The sequence below is a fragment of the Gouania willdenowi genome, unplaced genomic scaffold (assembly GCF_900634775.1).
Source record: "Gouania willdenowi unplaced genomic scaffold, fGouWil2.1 scaffold_249_arrow_ctg1, whole genome shotgun sequence".
Lineage (NCBI taxonomy): Eukaryota > Metazoa > Chordata > Actinopteri > Blenniiformes > Gobiesocidae > Gouania > Gouania willdenowi.
In genome coordinates, this window is record NW_021145006.1 from 39127 (window position 1) to 59050 (window position 19924).

Genomic DNA, 19924 nt, shown 5'->3' on the forward strand with positions numbered 1-19924 from the left:
TAGCATTAGCATTGTGCTAGCATTAACATTACGCTAGCATTAGCATTGCGCCGGCATTAACATTGTGCTAGCATTAGCATTGTGCTAGCATTAGCATTGCGCTAAAATTAGAATTGCGCTAGCATTGCGCTAACATTGGCATTGTGCTAGCATTAGCATTGCGCTAGTATTAGCATTGCGCTAACATTAGCATTGTGCTAGCTTTAGCATTGCGCTAGCATTAGCATTGCGCTAGCATTAGCATTGCGCTAGCATTAGCATTGCGCTAGCATTACGCTAGCATTGCGCTAGCATTAGCATTGCGCTAGCATTAGCATTACGCTAGCATTAGCATTGCGCTAGCATTAGCATTGTGCTACTATTAGCATTGCGCTAGCATTGGCATTGCGCTAGCATTAGCATTGCGCTAGCATTAGCATTGCGCTGGCATTAGCATTGTGCTAGCATTAGTATTGTGCTAGCTTTAACATTGTCCTAGCATTAACATTAACCTAGCATTAGCATTAGCCTAGTATTAGCAATAGCCTAGCATTAGCAATAGCCTAGCATTAGCAATAGCCTTGTATTACCATTACCCTAGCATTAGTATTACACTACCATTAACATTAGCCCAGTAAACAGTAAAACCAGTACACCTTGAAAAACCAGTACCACCAGTTAGAAGTCCAGTTTATACAGTAGTATGTGTACAAACCCCAGTATGAAGGGAAAAAGCAGTGTAACCAGTTAGAAGTCCAGTTTAGACAGCAGTATGTGTCAAAATCCCAGTTTGAAGGGGAAAACCAGTTAAACCAGTTAGAAGTCCAGTTCATACAGTAGTGTGTTTAAAAATCCCTGTATGACCTGAAAGTGAACAAACAGCTGAACATGTCAAAGTTTGAAATGTTGAAATCCATTGGAAAATGGCTGAGCTGTGAAAGAACTAAGTTCTGAGTCTGAATGAGAACATGCAAACCCCACACTAAAGGAAAATTTGTGATGAAGAGGATGGGTGATGATGAAGAGGTGAATTTTTGACACAATTCAAAGTTTGAATGGTGGAAATCGGTTGAAAAATGGCCAAACAGTTAAAGTTTAAAGTTGTAGGTGAGAAATGAGAACCTGCAAACTCCACACTGAAGGTGAATTTGTGATGAAGAGGAGGAGTGATGACGAAGAGCAGAATATTTGAAACATGGGAAAGTTTGAATGGTGGAAATCGCTTAAAGAATGACCGAGCAGTTACAGATATTAGTTTGAGATGTGAAATGAGAACCTGCAAACTCCTCACAAGAGGAGGATTGGTGATGAAGAGGAGGAGTGATGATGAAGAGCAGAATATTAATATTAGCAATGCGGTTGAAAAAGTTGAAAGAAGTTGGTTTTGGTTGAAAAAAAATTGAAGAAAGTTGAAAGAAGTTGAAATTGGTTGAACACTTTCAAATTGGTTGAAAAATTTCAAATTGGTTGAAAAATTTCAAATTGGTTGAAAAATTTCAAATTGGTTGAAAAAAGTTGAAAGAAGTTGAAAAAAGTTGAAAGAAGTTGAAACAGGTTGAAAAAGTTAAATTGAGTTGAAACAGGTTGAAAAAGTTGTGATGGGTTGTAGTAGCTGAACATGTCAAAGGTTTAGCAAAATGGCCGCCGAAGGAGTGCCAAGTATACCATAGTTTCCAATGTTAGTGGATTAGAGCCAAAAATTTCACCGGAAATAATTAAAAAAGTTGAAAAGTTTAAAAAAAATCAGAACATAGCATAATGTCCAGAAAATAGTTGAACAGTTTGAGACAAAAATCGTTGAAATTGGTTGAAAAATGCGGGAGTAGTTAGAGTAAGACGGAAGAAGAATAATAATAATAATAACTATAATAAAGTATAGGGAAAACAATAGTGAGGATGCCTACTGCATCCTCACTAACTAGAATTTTTGCATTTCCTGAAGGAAATGCAAGTGAGGATGCAGTACGCTGCATGAGAGAATAGAGAAGATCTATCCATCAATTTTTTGACCTGTTTGCTCTTTTTCATGGTCACGGGGGTCTGCTGGCTGTCTGCTGGGAGACCCCCGTCTGCTGGGAGCTTGTGTCCGCTGGTGCCTATTTCCAGCTCTCATTGGGTGCTAGGCAGGGGTGCACCCTGGCATACACGACATACACACGCACAGGCATCCACTCACTCACTCGTACTGGGCAATCTAGAAACTCTAAAATGCTGAATGGAGACAGGCTGAAGGCATGTTGAATAATGTTAAAAAAAAAAATAATTGGAAAAACAATGAATTATTTTAAAACATGCTTGAATATTTGCATGGATATATGCAGAAGTAATGTTGATAAATGTTAAAAGAAAAGCAAGAAGTTGACAGAGAAGAAAAACATTTTAAGGGATTTAAAGGATGTTTCAAAAGATCAAGACAAACTGAGGTTTGAAAAGAGAACCTGCAAACTCCTCACAAGAGGAGGATTGGTGATGAAGAGGAGGAGTGATGATGAAGAGCAGAATATTAATATTAGCAATGCGGTTGAAAAAGTTGAAAGAAGTTGGTTTTGGTTGAAAAAGTTGAAAGAAGTTTGTTTTAGTTGAAAAAAATTGAAGAAAGTTGAAAAAAGTTGAAAGAAGTTGGAATGGGTTGAAAAATTTGAACATTAGCATTGCGCTAGCATTAGCATTGTGCTAGCATTAGCGTTGCGCTAGCATTAGCGTTGCGCTAGCATTAACATTGTGCTAGCATTAGCATTGCGCTAGCATTAGCATTGTGCTAGCATTAGCATTGTGCTAGCATTAGCATTGTACTAGCATTAGCGTTGCGATAGCATTAGCATTGTGCTAGCATTAGCATTGCGCTAACATTGGCATTGTGCTAACATTAGCATTGCGCTAACATTAGAATTGCGCTAGCATTGAGCAAACATTAGCATTGCGCTATCATTAGCATTGCGCTATCATTAGCATTGCGCTAGCATTGGCATTGCGCTAGCATTAGCATTGCGCTGGCATTAGCATTGCGCTAGCATTAGTATTGCGCTAGCATTAGCGTTGCGCTAGCATTAACATTGCGCTAACATTAGCTTTGCGCTAACATTAGCTTTGTGCTAGCATTAGCATTGCGCTAGCATTAGCATTAGCATTGCGCTAGCATTATTATTGCGCTAGCATTAGCATTGCGCTAGCATTAGCATTAGCATTGCGCTAGCATTAGCATTAGCATTGTGCTAGCATTAGCAGTGTGCTAGCATTAGCATTAGCATTGCGCTAGCATTAACATTGCGCTAACATTAACATTGTGCTACTATTAGCATTGCGCTAGCATTGGCATTGCGCTAGCATTAGCATTGCGCTGGCATTAGCATTGCGCTAGCATTAGTATTGCGCTAGCATTAGCGTTGCGCTAGCATTAACATTGTGCTAGCAGTAGCATTGTGCTAGCATTAGTATTGTGCTAGCATTAGCATTGCGCTAACATTGGCATTGTGCTAGCATTAACATTGCGCTAGCATTAGAATTGCGCTAGCATTGCACAAACATTAGCATTGCGCTAGCATTAGCATTGCGCTAACATTAGCATTGCGCTAGCATTAGCATTGCGCTAGCATTACGCTAGCATTAGCATTGCGCTAGCATTAGCATTGCGCTAGCATTAGCATTGCTCTAACATTAGCATTGCGCTAACATTAGCATTGTGCTAGCATTATTGTGCTAGTATTAGCACTGTGCTAGCATTAGCATTGCGCTAGCATTAGCATTGTGTTAGCATTACGCTAGCATTAGCATTACGCTAGCATTAGCATTGTGCTACTATTAGCATTGCGCTAGCATTAGCATTGCGCTAGCATTAGCATTGCGCTGGCATTAGCATTGCACTGGCATTAGCATTGCGTTAACATTGTCATTGCGCTAGCATTAACATTACGCTAGCATTGCGCTAACATTAGCATTGCGCTAGCATTAGCATTGTGCTAGCATTAGCATTACGCTAGCATTAGCATTGCGCTAGCATTAGCATTGCGCTACTCTTAGCATTGCGCTAACATTGGCATTGCGCTAGCATTAGCATTGCGCTGGCATTAGCATTGCGCTGGCATTAGCATTGTGCTAGCATTAGTATTGTGCTAGCTTTAACATTGTCCTAGCATTAGCATTAGCCTAGTATTAGCAATAGCCTAGCATTAGCAATAGCCTAGCATTAGCAATAGCCTTGTATTACCATTATCCTAGCATTAGCTTTACACTACCATTAACATTAGCCCAGTAAACAGTAAAACCAGTAAACCTTGAAAAACCAGTACCACCAGTTAGAAGTCCAGTTTATACAGTAGTATGTGTACAAACCCCAGTATGAAGGGAAAAAGCAGTGTAACCATTTAGAAGTCCAGTTTAGACAGCAGTATGTGTATAAATCCCAGTTTGAAGGGGAAAACCAGTTAAACCAGTTAGAAGTCCAGTTCACACAGTAGTGTGTTTAAAAATCCCAGTATGACCTGAAAGTGAACAAACAGCTGAACATGTCAAAGTTTGAAATGTTGAAATCCGTTGGAAAATGGCTGAGCTGTGAAAGAACTAAGTTCTGAGTCTGAATGAGAACCTGCAAACCCCACACTAAAGGTGAATTGATGATGAAGAGGATGGGTGATGATGAAGAGGTGAATTTTTGACACAATTCAAAGTTTGAATGGTGAAAATCGGTTGAAAAATGGCCAAACAGTTAAAGTTTAAAGTTGTAGGTGAGAAATGAGAACCTGCAAACTCCACACTGAAGGTGAATTTGTAATGAAGAGGACGAGTGATAATGAAGAGCAGAATATTTGAAAAAGGTGAAATCTGTTGTAGAAGTTGAAAAAAGTTGAAATCAGTGAAAAAGTTGAAAAAAGTTGAAATTGGTTGAAAAATTTGAAAAAATTTGAAATTTGGTTGAACAATTTCAAATTGGTTGAAAAATTTCAAATTGGTTGAAAGAAGTTGAAAGAAGTTGAAAAAAGTTGAAAGAAGTTGAAACTGGTTGAAAAAGTTAAAATGAGTTGAAACAGGTTGAAAAAGTTGTGATGGGTTGTAGTAGCTGAACATGTCAAAGGTTTAGCAAAATGGCCGCCGAAGGAGTGCCAAGTATACCATAGTTTCCAATGTTAGTGGACTAGAGCCAAAAATTTCACCGGAAATAATTCAAAAAGTTGAAAAGTTTAAAAAAAATCAGAACATAGCATAATGTCCAGAAAATAGTTGAACAGTTTGAGACAAAAATCGTTGAAATTGGTTGAAAAATGCGGGAGTAGTTAGAGTAAGACGGAAGAAGAATAATAATAATAATAATAATAACTATAATAAAGTATAGGGAAAACAATAGTGAGGATGCCTACTGCATCCTCACTAACTATAATAAAGTATAGGGAAAACAATAGTGAGGATGCCTACTGCATCCTCACTAATAAACATAAATCAGCTCTTCAAAATAGTTTAGTGCAATTTAAAATGTAAAAATAAATTGAAAAGCATAGCTGGTGTTAGCATTAGCATCACAGTATGTACCAATTAGTGTTAGCATCACAGTGTGTGGCATTTAGCGTTAGCATCACAGTGTGTAGCATTTAGCATTAGCATCACAGTGTGTAGCATTTAGCGTTAGCATCACAGTGTGTAGCATTTAGCGTTATCCTCACAGTGTGTAGCATTTAGCATTAGCATCACAGTGTGTAGCATTTAGCGTTAGCATCACAGTGTGTAGCATTTAACGTTAGCATCACAGTGTGTAGCATTTAGCGTTAGCATCACAGTGTGTAGCATTTAGCATTAGCATCACAGTGTGTAGCATTTAGTGTTAGCATCAGAGTGTGTAGCATCTAGCATTATCATCACAGCGTGTAGCATTTAGAGTTAGCATCACAGTGTGTAGCATTTAGTGTTAGAATCAGAGTGTGTAGCATTTAGCGTTATCCTCACAGTGTGTAGCATTTAGCATTAGCATCACAGTGTGTAGCATTTAGCGTTAGCATCACAGTGTGTAGCATTTAACGTTATCATCACAGTGTGTAGCATTTAGTGTTAGCATCACAGTGTGTAGCATTTAGCATTAGCATCACAGTGTGTTGCATTTAGCGTTAGCATCACAGTGTGTAGCATTTAACATTAGCATCACAGTGTGTAGCATTTAGTGTTAGCATCACAGTGTGTAGCATTTAGCATTAGCATCACAGTGTGTAGCATTTAGCGTTAGCATCACAGTGTGTAGCATTTAGAGTTAGCATCACAGTGTGTAGCATTTAGCGTTAGCATCACAGTGTGTAGCATTTAGCGTTATCATCACAGTGTGTAGCATTTAGCGATAGCATCACAGTGTGTAGCATTTAGTGTTAGCATCACAGTGTGTAGCATTTAGCGTTAGCATCACAGTGTGTAGCATTTAGTGTTAGAATCAGAGTGTGTAGCATTTAGCGTTAGCATCACAGTGTGTAGCATTTAGCGATAGCATCACAGTGTGTAGCATTTAGCATTAGCATCACAGTGTGTAGCATTTAGTGTTAGCATCAGAGTGTGTAGCATCTAGCATTATCATCACAGCGTGTAGCATTTAGAGTTAGCATCACAGTGTATAGCACTAACTCTCTGTGTGCTGTTAAACTTCAGAGTTCCAGATATCTGTTGTGAAACTCAGAGCTTTGACATCTTTTATCTTCTCTAATTTGTGTTTACACTCTTTACCATGATACTCAGGTAGCGCTGTCTGTCTCACACTCATATCTTCAGCTCATCATCTCATGACGTGGAGATGGATCAGGACACGGTGAAGGAACAACATGAGATCCAGACTGAAGATCAGAGGTGAGACCACGTCAGAGCTCAGCACTCACACCTCTGTACATCAGTGTTACACTGTGTGTGTGTGTGTGTGTGTGTGTGTGTGTGTGTGTGTGTGTGTGTGTGTGTGTGTGTGTGTGTGTGTGTGTGTGTGTGTGTGTGTGTGTGTGTGTGTGTGTGCGTGTGTGTGTGTGTGTTTTCAAGGACCAGGAAGCAACTCACACCTGAACCTGGACCCAGCTGTGTGTCCTTTAGAAGTGACCGGTCCATGGGCAGACTCCTTAACTTCAAAGGAGGTCCATCTACTGACCCACAGTGAGTCCACATAAAGAAGGTTGCTGGTTGTCTTCCTGATGGTCCAGGGGCCTCATTTATTGATCCGTTCATAGAACTGGTTCTAAATACGTTCAGACCAATGAAATGTAGAATGTGCACCAGTACAAAAAGAATCAGTATTTATGAAGCGTGTGGACAGAGGTCGTACACACAGCAGTGTTGATTAATCCCACCTGTTCTAAAGCTAGCACATGTTCAGGATCATTTACATTAAGACACGCCCCTTTATTTTGCTTGATATTTCATGACTTTTCTTAATTTGATACAATTAATTAACCATAAGATGATCATGATGATATTTATTCATTGTGATGAACACATATTACACACATTGATGTAAAACGTGTGTGTGTGTGACTTTACATCTCCACACCTACAGAGGCAGAGTTGATACATGACATTATAAAGTAAAACTGATATTTCATTTTTTCATTTTCAAACATGTGAAACCCCTCACACACAAAAAACAACCACAAAAACAATATAACACATTAATTAAAAAAATAAATAAATAAAAACTCATCCACTGTTAAAAGAGGAGTGAAACTTTATAGTGAATAACTCCATAGGAATGTGTATGAACTGTGTATGAATGATGGTGGTGGTCAGAGGGCCGTAGGCACCAAATGGTAGCCACACTTCTGTCAGTCTGCCCCAGGGCACCTGTGGCTACAATGTAGCTTACCACCACTAGTATGACTGGTGTGAAGGAATAATTGTTTCTGTTCACGCTTTGAGTTTTTATTATTAATATTATATATGTTTCAAAAAAGAAATAGAAATAAGTAAATAAATGTCTATAAGAGGGGAGCGGGGAGTGTGTGTGTGTGTCGATGGGGGGTGGGGGGCACGGGGTGGTCACCAACATCAATCACTATGATTCATTTTGAGAGTCATGAATGTTCACCACACACTAGAAAATATTTAGATGAAAACTATTCCAGATAAATTAATTATAATATAGAAGTTTGTCCTGATGGTGGCGCTAGAGAACAGGGCAATGTTTGTTATCAAGGCCTTATTTATGGATTCAACAAATAAACAAAGTGTCTGACACTAAGGCCCTATGCTACTAATCTAGATTATTATATCCTGGATTAATCTGTTAGCTTCAACTAACCAAACATTCCCTGTCAGAGAGAAGCTGTCCTACGAAGGTCGATAACAACACGCTAATTATAGCCAAGTGTTTTCAGCCTGGGTACGTGCACGTTCACATGAAAGGGGTGGAGCTTGCAGTGTCTGACCAATCACTACAATGGAGAAAACTGGCAGAGCGTATTTACAGGAGGAGGAGCTAATGTTCTTACACTTGCTGTATGAAATGAGCTTCTTTTTATAAATACAAGTTCATTGATTAATTAATTGGTTGACTGATTTCTAAGAGATCTGATTGGTCAGGAGGCGGGACTTTATCACTCGCTAAAATCCTAGACAGAGAAAAACCTGGTGCCGAGCAGGCTAGCCTTTCAGCATAAGTTACCATGGTGATTTAGCTCCGTAAAATGTTAGCGAGCTTTGTAGTCCAGCACACACTGATTAAATCCTGGAAGTTAGCGTTAGATAAGAGGTAATTTAGATTAGTAACATACCCCCTAAAACTCAATATCGTCCATCTGCGGCCAAAAATGGGCATTTCCGTTTATCTCGGGAACACCCCCTATCTGAAACAAGAATGCCCACCGCTTCTTCGGCTGCCAGATGTGTAAGGAAAACAAGGTGGTGACACCTCCTGTCACTGTGGATGTTTTTTTAAATATATATATCAGATGAAATAAACAATAATGTCCTACATAGTTTTGAGACTGCTTTGAGTTATAAATTTACCAAATATAAAAGCATTTAAATGTATATAGATATATGAAAATATAAAACAAAGATCGTTTTAATGAAAAAGTTGACACATTTAAGGTGGATGAAAAAACATTAAAACACTTAAATGTTGCACTGAACAGTTTTTAATTTAATATGAACTACCATGGAGTGTTATACGTTATTAAAAAGCTTATTTTCTCAAGAAAACCACCACATTACTCTGAACATTTGTCTTATCAATAGGAATAAAAAGAGAACTCAACAAGATAATGAAACAAATTTAAATGGCTGTAAATATTTAGTAAAGAACAAATCTGGTACATATCTTAAATTAAAAGCATAATTAAAATTGTCCTAATTGTATATGCCCTACACCAGGGGTCACCAACACGTAGGACCATGTGAGGGGGCCTCAAGAGCTCTAGTTACCAATGAGCTCCATCTAAAATCTGATTTACTTTCCAAGATTCAAACTCACAAAGATAAATACATATAATAGATGTAGTTATTACTAAGTAGAGTTAAATACTACTAAATATAATAAACATTTATAAAGTTTTAGTGTTAAATAAACCATCTTTAAATGTTTATTTTAACTGAAACATCATCACAAATGCTTTTACATGTTGCAGATTTGGTGTATGTGTTGTTATATATAATAGGATATATATAAGATTATTTAAAAAAATGCAAGGTGGATTTTTGTAAAATATGACAATTGTTACATTTTACAAATGTTACGTTATGCGAATAGGTAAAAGTTGTTTGTTTTCTACAAAATGTCATGAAAATGAAACAATTACATACATTAAGATTTCTTACATTTTTAAGTTACTGCTGGCCTTCCTTATTATCTAACCCTCTAATAAAGGGACAAAATATAGTATTAAAGACATGCTTTTCTAACTGGTAGCCCTTTGGACTATACAGTACCTATGAAGTAGCTCACAGTTTCAGAAAGGTTGGTGACCCTTGCCCTACACTCTGTAATTCAGCTTCCAGAGGAATATTTTCAGTGAAGGCTATGAAAGATATGGACAAAATAAATAGTAGAAAGTGACTAGTGAAGTGAGTGGGAACATTGTGATAACTTATTACATTCTTACAGTTACTACAGTATTTCTAATTATTACTACTGGTTAATGACAAGTACAGAGTCATATTTATTCATCCCACAGTGGGGAACCAGTATAGAAAAGGAATAAAAAAGGATAAACAAGATAACAATATAAACATCTGAAATATTAAGGATAAGTCCACTCTTTGTGCCTAAAAATCTTACCTGAGGTATAGACTATAAAAACTACTATTTATATAAATACCAAGAGTAAGTTTAGTATGCCGTTAGCAATAGGTTCAGACTAAAGTGTTTACTGTGATGTTTATGTATCAGCAGCATAGCTCATGGACAGAATAAACAGCAGGTAAAGTGAGTCGTCAACTGTCCGTGGAAACTGTTCTCACATCCTCTCATGTTCAGTACCTGAGATTACATACACACAGACATAGTCAGAGGTTTTTCTGAATCAATCAATTCATTTATTACAGATGAACAGAAATGAATCAACAACAATAATAAATCAATAGAAGAACAGACACTCATCTAGAACACAGCTGTGGTCCTCAGGGTCGTCTCACTCCCTGGGCCTCGAACCTAGATTTCTGAGCATTTTATTCTATGTTATCTGGTGTTTCTTCTCCTTTGCCTGGCACATGGCTGGGTCATGTGACTTCTTTAGTTATGATACGTCAAACATTAGTGATTGTCAGGGTCAAACATGAGCTCATCACAGATAAAGACGTACATGCAGGAAAACCTTTATTAGTCAAAGCACAGATTTCAAAAGTTACAGTATTTATTTAATTAGAAGATGTTTTACATTTACAAATCACATGATCAGTTTATTAGTTAAAGATGACATTTACTGGTGATTTAAAGCAACAATTATGTTTAGGATTATTGATTTATTCATTATTATTGATCATTTATGGGTCTATGGTGTCTGTTTATTTGATTAGGTGTGTCTATGGGAGTTGTTTAACGTGTGTGAAGTTTAATTTTTAAAATATAATTATTTTTATTTGTTAATGATTTAGACTTTTGGGTCAAACTGGCATTTTAGTGTAAATATGAGTGTCCTAGTTATTTATATCTGATTTGTTCCATTTAGATTAAATTGAAATCAGACGTTTTAAAACAGTTTGTTTTTGTCCTGTGGGGCTTTGAAAAAAGTTGAGCTGACTGAGAATGTTTTTTATTAACAGGATTAATGAGTATAAAAATATACAATTATAGTATTACACACAAATAAACCATGAATAATAAACCATTCTAACAAAACAATACTACTGTATTACACAATAGTTACTACAGAGATGAGTGACATGTCTGGAGTCAGCTTTTTTGATGTTTTATGGCAGTTTGCAACTGAGACCAGTGCATTACCGCCACCTACTGGATTCTAAGTGGACCAGAATTTAAGAAGACCAAAGACAAGCAACGTGAAATTAACAGTAAATATACAATGTGTTGACTTGTATATAAACTGTAAGTATATTAAATAAACACATGTGCTTCATATACACATTTATGTTTTTATTTAGGCTGTTTTATAATTTAGGAATTAGGGCTGGACGATATATCAAGATTCAAGATGTATCGAGTTTTCTATTTTGGGGATATAGAAAACTATTATATTTTATATATATATATATATATATATAATAACTTATGTATCAAATTTTTATAATATTATGTATCATTATGTATATAATAACTTATGTATCAAAATACTAGTTTTAGGAGTTGCTGCTTTTATTTCTCAGAACAACATGTAAAGCTCAGTTAGATGATTAATGAGTGTCACATATTGATCAGCTGTTTGTTAATAAATGTACCTGGTGTAGCATTTTACATCAGCAAATTTATCTCAGAATTGTTTTTCTGGTCAGACTTTTTTTGAAATAAAATTATCTAGATTTATATCATATTTCACCATTTTGAGAAAATTTATTGAGATATGAGTTTTGGTTCATATCACCAGCCCTAGTAGGAATGTTCACAGTATTTTAATGTTAATAAAGGTCGACCTACCAGATTATAATCATATCATTGTATTTAGTAAGTGGTTGATAAGTGGGTATTTTAGATTTATTGTACACTTATCTTAAAATATATGGGATACTGGAGCTTAGTTGGGAGGGTGGGACGACTCGTAGTGGGCACCAGAAAATTTCCCTTATTTTCAAATCCAAAACTTGACAGGTATGATTTAACTATGTCATATGACTTATTAATAAAACACACGCTTATAAGACTCCTTGTTTTCCAACCAAACCACCTCCAACAACGCAGAAGAAGAAGAGGAAACTACTTTTTAAAAAAAATCAGAAGAAGAAGAACAGGAGAAATGGACTCTCGGTACATGCAACTTTATTTGTCTTAACAAAGAGATCAATAAATCTGATCAGTTAAGATGCGTCTCTATTGACAGAGATCTTCATTATAATGGTTGTACTAAACGACGGCATCACGTTCACTTGATAAATTGTTGCTTCGTCTTGGCTATAATAATAATAATAATAAAAAATAAATATATATTCCATCAAAGACAGAACAGATAAACACATACGACACCAATCCATGTTTGTTCTTTGGTTATTTATGTATTTATTTATTTATTGTAGGAAGAGAGCCAGAGATAAACACTTATTTCACGTCTTTAAAACGTTCAAAATAAGGTTAATCTTATTGTGTGTGTAGACCTGAGGGGTATTCCATAAAGGAAGGTTTAACAAACTCTGAGTTTATCCATAAACTCTGGGTCAACATACCATGTGATGGGAAACTCTGTTTATCTGATTCCATTACAGCTGGTATGAAGTGGGTTAATCAACCCTGAGTATGTAAACCTTGGGTTACTTACGTGCATGCACGATAAAAAGCCATCATCAATGGATCGAAGATGACTCGAGCTGCCATGACAACCAAACAGAAGAGAGTGATTTATTCACCGTAATGGGTGAAATAAGCCGGTGTTTGATGAATATGAGCCTGTTCTAAAGGTGTGTTCAGTCTTCAGTGACTATAGTGGCTTAAATCACCTGTAATTAGTCACACTTTTTGGTCCCTTCATCATTTTATTGCTTCAGGGACGTGAAGAGTGGTGAATAACATGAATAAAATGTGTCTGAGGAGACATGTCAGCAGCATAGGATGTCCTCCTGTTACACTGGATATAAAGTCAGTAAATGCCGCTTGATATCGAATCAATTATATTGATTTTTAATGTAATATTGTCGCCACAGTCATCTCTACGTCCTAAAAAATGTCATAAAAAAACACTGAAGCAGGACATGAACCCACGACCCTTTACTACCAAGAGCAGCGGCACAATTCACTGTGCCATCATAACTTCATAGATGTCTGATCTACAGATTTAACTGTATAACAATATAAAACAACAATCAAGCCTTAAAAGTGGATTTATTTAAATCATCATCTCCTCCTTTATATTATCCACAGGTTTGTATTCAGAGAACTTTACTACAGACGTCAGTAGATGTTTTAATGTAGATCAACCTCTCAGTGTCTTTCACTTAATGATCTGTATCCACAATGTTAGAAAGAAAACTAGCATTTGCACAAAAACAAAAAAAAAGTAAATCAACACAACATTAGTAATGATGTGAACACGTCTGTGGTGTGTGATGTTACTAATGTGTTTCAAAGAAAATTGTTAAGGTTCATTAAAGTGTTCAGAAATGGTGTTCAGGTGGGCAGAGCCAGGTAGAAACCCAGGGTTTCTTTGATAAAACCTGCCAGCGACCAGGTTTAGTTCACGGACAATGTTGCTATGGTAACATACTCAGAGAAGAACATACCTCACGTTTAGGAATGAGATACTCAGAGTTTCCCTCATTTCAGCCTGAACATACTCAGAGTTTGAACTGTTACGGCTGAATTTACGGTTGACCTCATTTGGAGACATGATTTATTGCTCTGGTTGAATGATGGAGTCCAGGAGAAGCATTGATGGTTTTATAAAAAAAGGTTTATTCTAAACTAAGTTAAAAAGTACAAGATGGAACAAAAGAAGTGACCGTCCCGGCCGGAGGTCCGATGATTGAGTGGATCCAACACGTATATTCCCCTCATTCCCCCTCCCTCCTCCCCCCAGGAGATAGAGATAGAGGGAGGAGGTGAGGACAGAGGAGGAAAAAGAAAGACAGTTACTCCTTTGAGTCAAAACAGTCTGTTCCCCCGGTATCTGATTGCGGAGAAGTGTGCGTTTTATGTGTTCGTGTGTGTGTGTGTGAATGTATGTGTATGGGGTGTGCATGTGAACTGTGTGAGCATGTGAGTGCCTATGTGTCCTTGTGCGATTATTGTTATGGGGAGATATCATGTGCGCACACAGAGTGCTTTGGACAGTTTGACCCAGCAAAGTTGAAGACATGAAAATCACACAATGGAAAGTTACCCAAGGCTTAAGGATTAAAATATATGAACTAATTATTTCGCCCCCCACAGAACATAACCTGCTTTATGGAATAAACCTCAGGTCCAGGACCTGTGGAGGGAAACCAGGTGCAGATTTCAGTTCTGGTTCTGTTCACTCTGACAGAATGTGACGTCCTTAAACTCTCGCTCTATTTTTTGTAAATATCCAAATTCCTCACATCAACAAGATTTCTCCATTAACATTTTCAATTTAAAAAAAAAAGCCTATATATATGCTTTTTTAAATGAAGTTTGCCTCCAATTGGAGGGTCTATCACTTAGTACCAGTGACAACTATTGGTTACACAGAGACAGCCAATAGAAGGTCCTGGTTTGATTGTAAGGTTTACACTTTAAGATGGAAATTGTTTTCTATATATCTTCTTTTAATTTCTTTAGAAACTAGAGATCTATTAAACTTCTATTATATTTCACTGGGTTTAGTTTAGTGTAATATTTACAGGTTGTTAAGAGCTAAATAAACCATAATTTCCCTACATATGTTTTAATGAATATATCCAAGCCTCTCATTCAGAGAGTGATGGTTTGTTTTTGAAGTAATAAATATCATCTGAAGTTACTCACTACTTGAGTTTTTTTTTACGAGTACTTTTCCTTCTACCTGAGTAATTATATATTATGAAGTAATAGTACTTTTACTCTACCCACCGCTGGTTGATGTTTCATTGTTTTTATTGGTTGATTGGTAATGCAGCACACCTGAGTGGAAACGCACACACACACACACACATACACATCAGTGTTACACTCTCAGTCTTTGTGTGTGTGTTCCAGGACCAGGAAGCAGCTCACATCTGGATCTGGATCTGGACCTGGACCCAGCTGTGTGTCCTATAGAAGTGACCAGTCCATGGATGTACCCATTGTCTTCAAAGGTGGTCCATCTACTGACCCACAGTGAGTCCACATAAAGAAGGTTGCTGGTTGTCTTCCTGATGGTCCAGGGGCCTCATTTATTGATCCGTTCATAGAACTGGTTCTAAATACGTTCAGACCAATGAAATGTAGAATGTGCACCAGTACAAAAAGAATCAGTATTTATGAAGCGTGTGGACAGAGGTCGTACACACAGCAGTGTTGATTAATCCCACCTGTTCTAAAGCTAGCACATGTTCAGGCTCATTTACATTAAGACACGCCTCCAATTGACCATTTATGGTCGCAGCTATCCTTTTAACCCTCCTATTATTCTTGGGGTCAATTTGACCTCATTCACTGTTTATCACTCAACAAATAATAGACTTTTTTTTGCTTTATATTTTATGACTTTTTATTAATTTGATACAATTGATTAAACATAAGATGATCATGATGGTATTTTTCATTGTGATGAACACATATTACACACATTAGTGTAAAGTGTGTGTGTGTGTGTGTGTGTGTGTGTGTGTGTGTGTGTGTGTGTGTGTGTGTGTGTGTGTGTGTGTGTGTGTGTGTGTGTGTGTGTGTGTGTGTGTGTGTGTGTGTGTGTGTGTGTGTGTGTGTGTGACTTTACATCTCCACACCTACAGAGGCAGAGATGATACATGACATAGTAAAGTAATTTCATTTTTTCATTTTCAAACATGTGAAACCTCTCACACACAAAAAACAACCACAAAAACATAAAAAAAACCCATGAAGTAAAAAAAAAAAAAAAATAAAATAAAAACTCATCCACTGTTAAAAGAGGAGTGAAACTTTATAGTGAATAACTCCATAGGAATGTGTATGAACTGTGTATGAATGATGGTGGTGGTCAGAGGGGCTGTAGGCACCAAATGGTAGCCACACTTCTGTCAATCTGCCCCAGGGCACCTGTGGCTACAATGTAGCTTACCACCACTAGTATGACTGGTGTGAATGAATAATTGTTTCTGTTCACAATTTGAGTTTTTATTATTATTATATATTTTACAAAAAAGAAATCAAAATAAGTAAATAAATGTCTATAAGGGGGGAGCGGGGAGCAGGGGGGGGTCACCAACATCAATCACTATGGTTCATTGTGTGAGAGTCATAAATGTTCACCACACATTAGAAAATATTTAGATGAAAACTATTCCAGATAAATTAATTGTAATATAAATGTTTGACCTGATGGTGGCGCTAGAGAACAGGTCATTGTTTATTATCAAGGCCTTATTTATGGATTCAACAAATAAACAAAGTGTCTGACACTAAGGCCCTATGCTACTAATCTAGATTATTATATCCTGGATTAATCTGTTAGCTTCAACTAACCAAACATTCCCTGTCAGAGAGAAGCTGTCCTACGAAGGTTGATAACAACACGGTAATTATACCCAAGTGTTTTCAGCCTGGGTACGTGCACGTTCACATGAAAGGGGTGGAGCTTACAGCGTCTGACCAATCACTACAATGGAGAAAACTGGCAGAGTGTCTTTACAGGAGGAACATCTTATGATCTTATACTTGCTGTGTGAAAGGAGCTTCTTTTTATAAATACAATACAATTTGATTGATTGATTGATTGATTGATTAAATAATTATCATGAATTTATATCCATGACGACAGTGAAGAGCAACATTGTTAGTGCTGCACACCAGAAGGCGGAGCTTTTAAACTCTCTCAGATCTGATCCACTTCATAACCTGGTCCGACCAAATTTAAAATGATAAATAATTAAAATCCATAATTCAGACCAAAAACAACACAGTTGTTACAGAAAAGGCAGGAATGAAAGAACCTAGACAGGAAGCTGCTGATACTGTTGTTACGTACAGCGCACCTATCCTAGGCTGGCAGTAGGGTAAATCGCCCCTCCCCATCTTCAGATAGCCACTCAGCTGCACTCCGCTCTGCTGTCGGTAGCGCCTCGTCTGTGGGCGCGTGCTCGTCTGGTCATAGTTTGACAGCCGCAGGCCACAGCCGTGGCTGTGGATCCAGCAGTGATCCAGCAGTGTCCAGCTGGACACAATCAAAATAATCCAGCTGGACACTGCTGGATCCTTTTGATTCTAAGGTTATGGTTTGGGTTTAGACCTGACGGGATCGGGAGTACTGTTTTCATGTTTTCTTTGGGTGAGTTTAGACGGGGTTGGTTTTCATTTCTTAGTTTGGGTGTGGCCTCAGCTCCGCGGGCCCTGTACAGGGTTAACCTGGCACTGCACCTTTTTGTTCTGTTTAGCTGACTCGTCAGGTCCAACTTTCAGTTCTTACTTTGTAAATCGTTACCTTGTCTTTCTTTGTTTTTTTGTTAGTTTTGGGACATGGGATTTAGGGCTTTGTTGATAGCTCCTTTTTCCTCAGGAAACAGTGGAAACCCAGCAATCCTGGAAAAACATAAATAAAAATGTTAAATTTGTATATCCTGGTTTCCCCCTGTCCTTTATAAATATGTTCATTCCTTTTGGGTCGTAACACTGTTAATGTGTAAAAGTGTGAGATTATTTATGAATAATAATAATCTTTCTCAACAAGAACTGTTGATTGATTTGTCACATGACTGTTCCAGGGTTTGAGTTTGTTTTATTTAGTTTCACCATCTTATTTCTTGGCAGAAATACTTTTAAACACTTGCTGTACATTCAGCTGACATAAAAATCTTGTTTTCAAATATGTAGAATAATTGTGAATTTATCAGTAGTACTTTTAATAATTTAGTAAATTTTTTGCAGGAACCTTTTTTCTCCATCAATTGTATTTAAAATAATCTAAAATTAAAGAGAGAATGTTATTTAACTGTCGAACCTTGTCATAATTTTATTTATTTATATATTTTTTTAAATTTATGGTCTTGGTCTTGACTCGGTCTCGGCTCCCGGTAGTCTCGGCCTTGGTCTCAGTGCATTCTGGTCTCGGGCAAGTCTTGTCTCGGATAGTGTGGTCTTGAACACAACACTATGGTTCAGCATAAGTTACCATGGTGATTTAGCTCTGTACAACATTAGCATGCTTCATAGTCCAGCACACACTGATTAAATCCTTGAAGTTAGCGTTAGATAAGAGGTAATCTAGATTAGTAAAATACCTCCTAAAACTTGGTCAATGATCAATAAAAAATCATTTTGTGGAGGTAAATATTCCTGGGGTCAGATTGACCCCAAAGGTAAAATGTGTTGGTGATATTTGAGGATAATAGGAGGTTAAGAATGTGTGACCAGACTTTTTCTAGTAGATTCTGACCAAAGCTATAAATGAAATCAAGGATCAACAAACAAACAAACATCCTGAACAAAGACTCACTTATTGATACATGAACAATAATCATCTTTTTAAAGAGCTGAGGGTCAAACTTCTCTAAAATCTGTGTGATTCTGTGTTGTTTGAATGACAGCAGCATTACATCATCACATGATGATGTCACACTATTTCACTTTAAACACACACAGCCATCGGCCTTTTAGCACAACTATTGTGTGTGTTCACTGACGCTTCCTAAACGTGCACAGACCCAGGTGTAGTGCTGCTCCTGGGGGGTCCTCAGGTTGGTTAGGGGGGTCATTAGCCCCAGCTTCAGTACGTAACCGTATCCCTCTATGACCCATAGAGATGTTGTAATAAATCATCAGAGGTTGATCAATCATTTCTAATCATTGTAACACTCACCAATGGAGGCTCAGACAGCAGCTGGATGTGCACTGGGATGGCTTTAGTGCACGTTGTCTGTCGCTCCAACATTTACAATCACAGCATTAATCAGTCACTATATTTTGGGGGAGGAGCCACAGATCAGCTCCATCTTTAGACGTTCTCCTGCAGAGAGCACAGCTCTCCAAATCCTCCAATAGTTGACGATAAGCCATGTCAGCACATTCCAAGTGTTCTTTTCAGCTTGTTCTGTCAACGCTGTGTTTATAACCTGTTACTCCATTTACTCACATAATGTACTATATTAATATATTAATAACTTTTTTTAATTAGAACAAACAGAACACATGAGGTTTGACATTGATGAACACTCATAGACTCTGTGTTCTATCTGTAGTTTCACTGTATGGGGCCATTATTGTAACAAAACTATGTGTGTGTGTGTGTAATACAATCTGTGTGTAGAATTAGGATTTATAAACATAATGGTCTGTGTGTAATTCATTCTGTGAGTCTGTAATCACATCTGTGTGTGTGTGTCATCAAACCAGGACATTCTATTGGCTGTCTCTGTACATAGCCAACTTTTATCTTGTAACTCCTGTAATACCACTAGAAACAAGCAGTTGTTACTGGTACCAAGTGACTGACCCTCCAATTGGAAGCATATATATATATATTTTACAACATAACTTAAAAGTGAAATACGTTAAATAACTATGTCATACAACTTATTAATAAAACATGCGTTTATAAAACACGGTGTTTGCCATCTAAACCACCTCCAACAACACAGAAGAAGAAGAAGAGGAAACTACCACTAAAAAAATCAGATGATGAAGAACAGCTTAAATGAACACTTGGTACATGCACCAATACAACTTTATTTATCTTAACAAAAATATCAATAAAGCTGATCAGTTACGATGCGTCTCTATAGATATTAGATG

General features: G+C 37.3%; 1 long non-coding RNA gene across 1 annotated transcript in view; it reads left to right on the forward strand.

Moving 5' to 3' along the window:
* The window catches only part of LOC114459065 (uncharacterized), a 38755-nt gene extending 23418 nt beyond the window's left edge, over nt 1–15337 (forward strand). The window contains exons 3-5 of the long non-coding RNA XR_003673206.1: nt 6715–6789; nt 6970–7080; nt 15215–15337. This is a non-coding gene — a long non-coding RNA (uncharacterized LOC114459065). The remainder of the gene's footprint in view (nt 1–6714; nt 6790–6969; nt 7081–15214) is intronic.
* Nucleotides 15338–19924: the final 4587 nt, after the last annotated feature.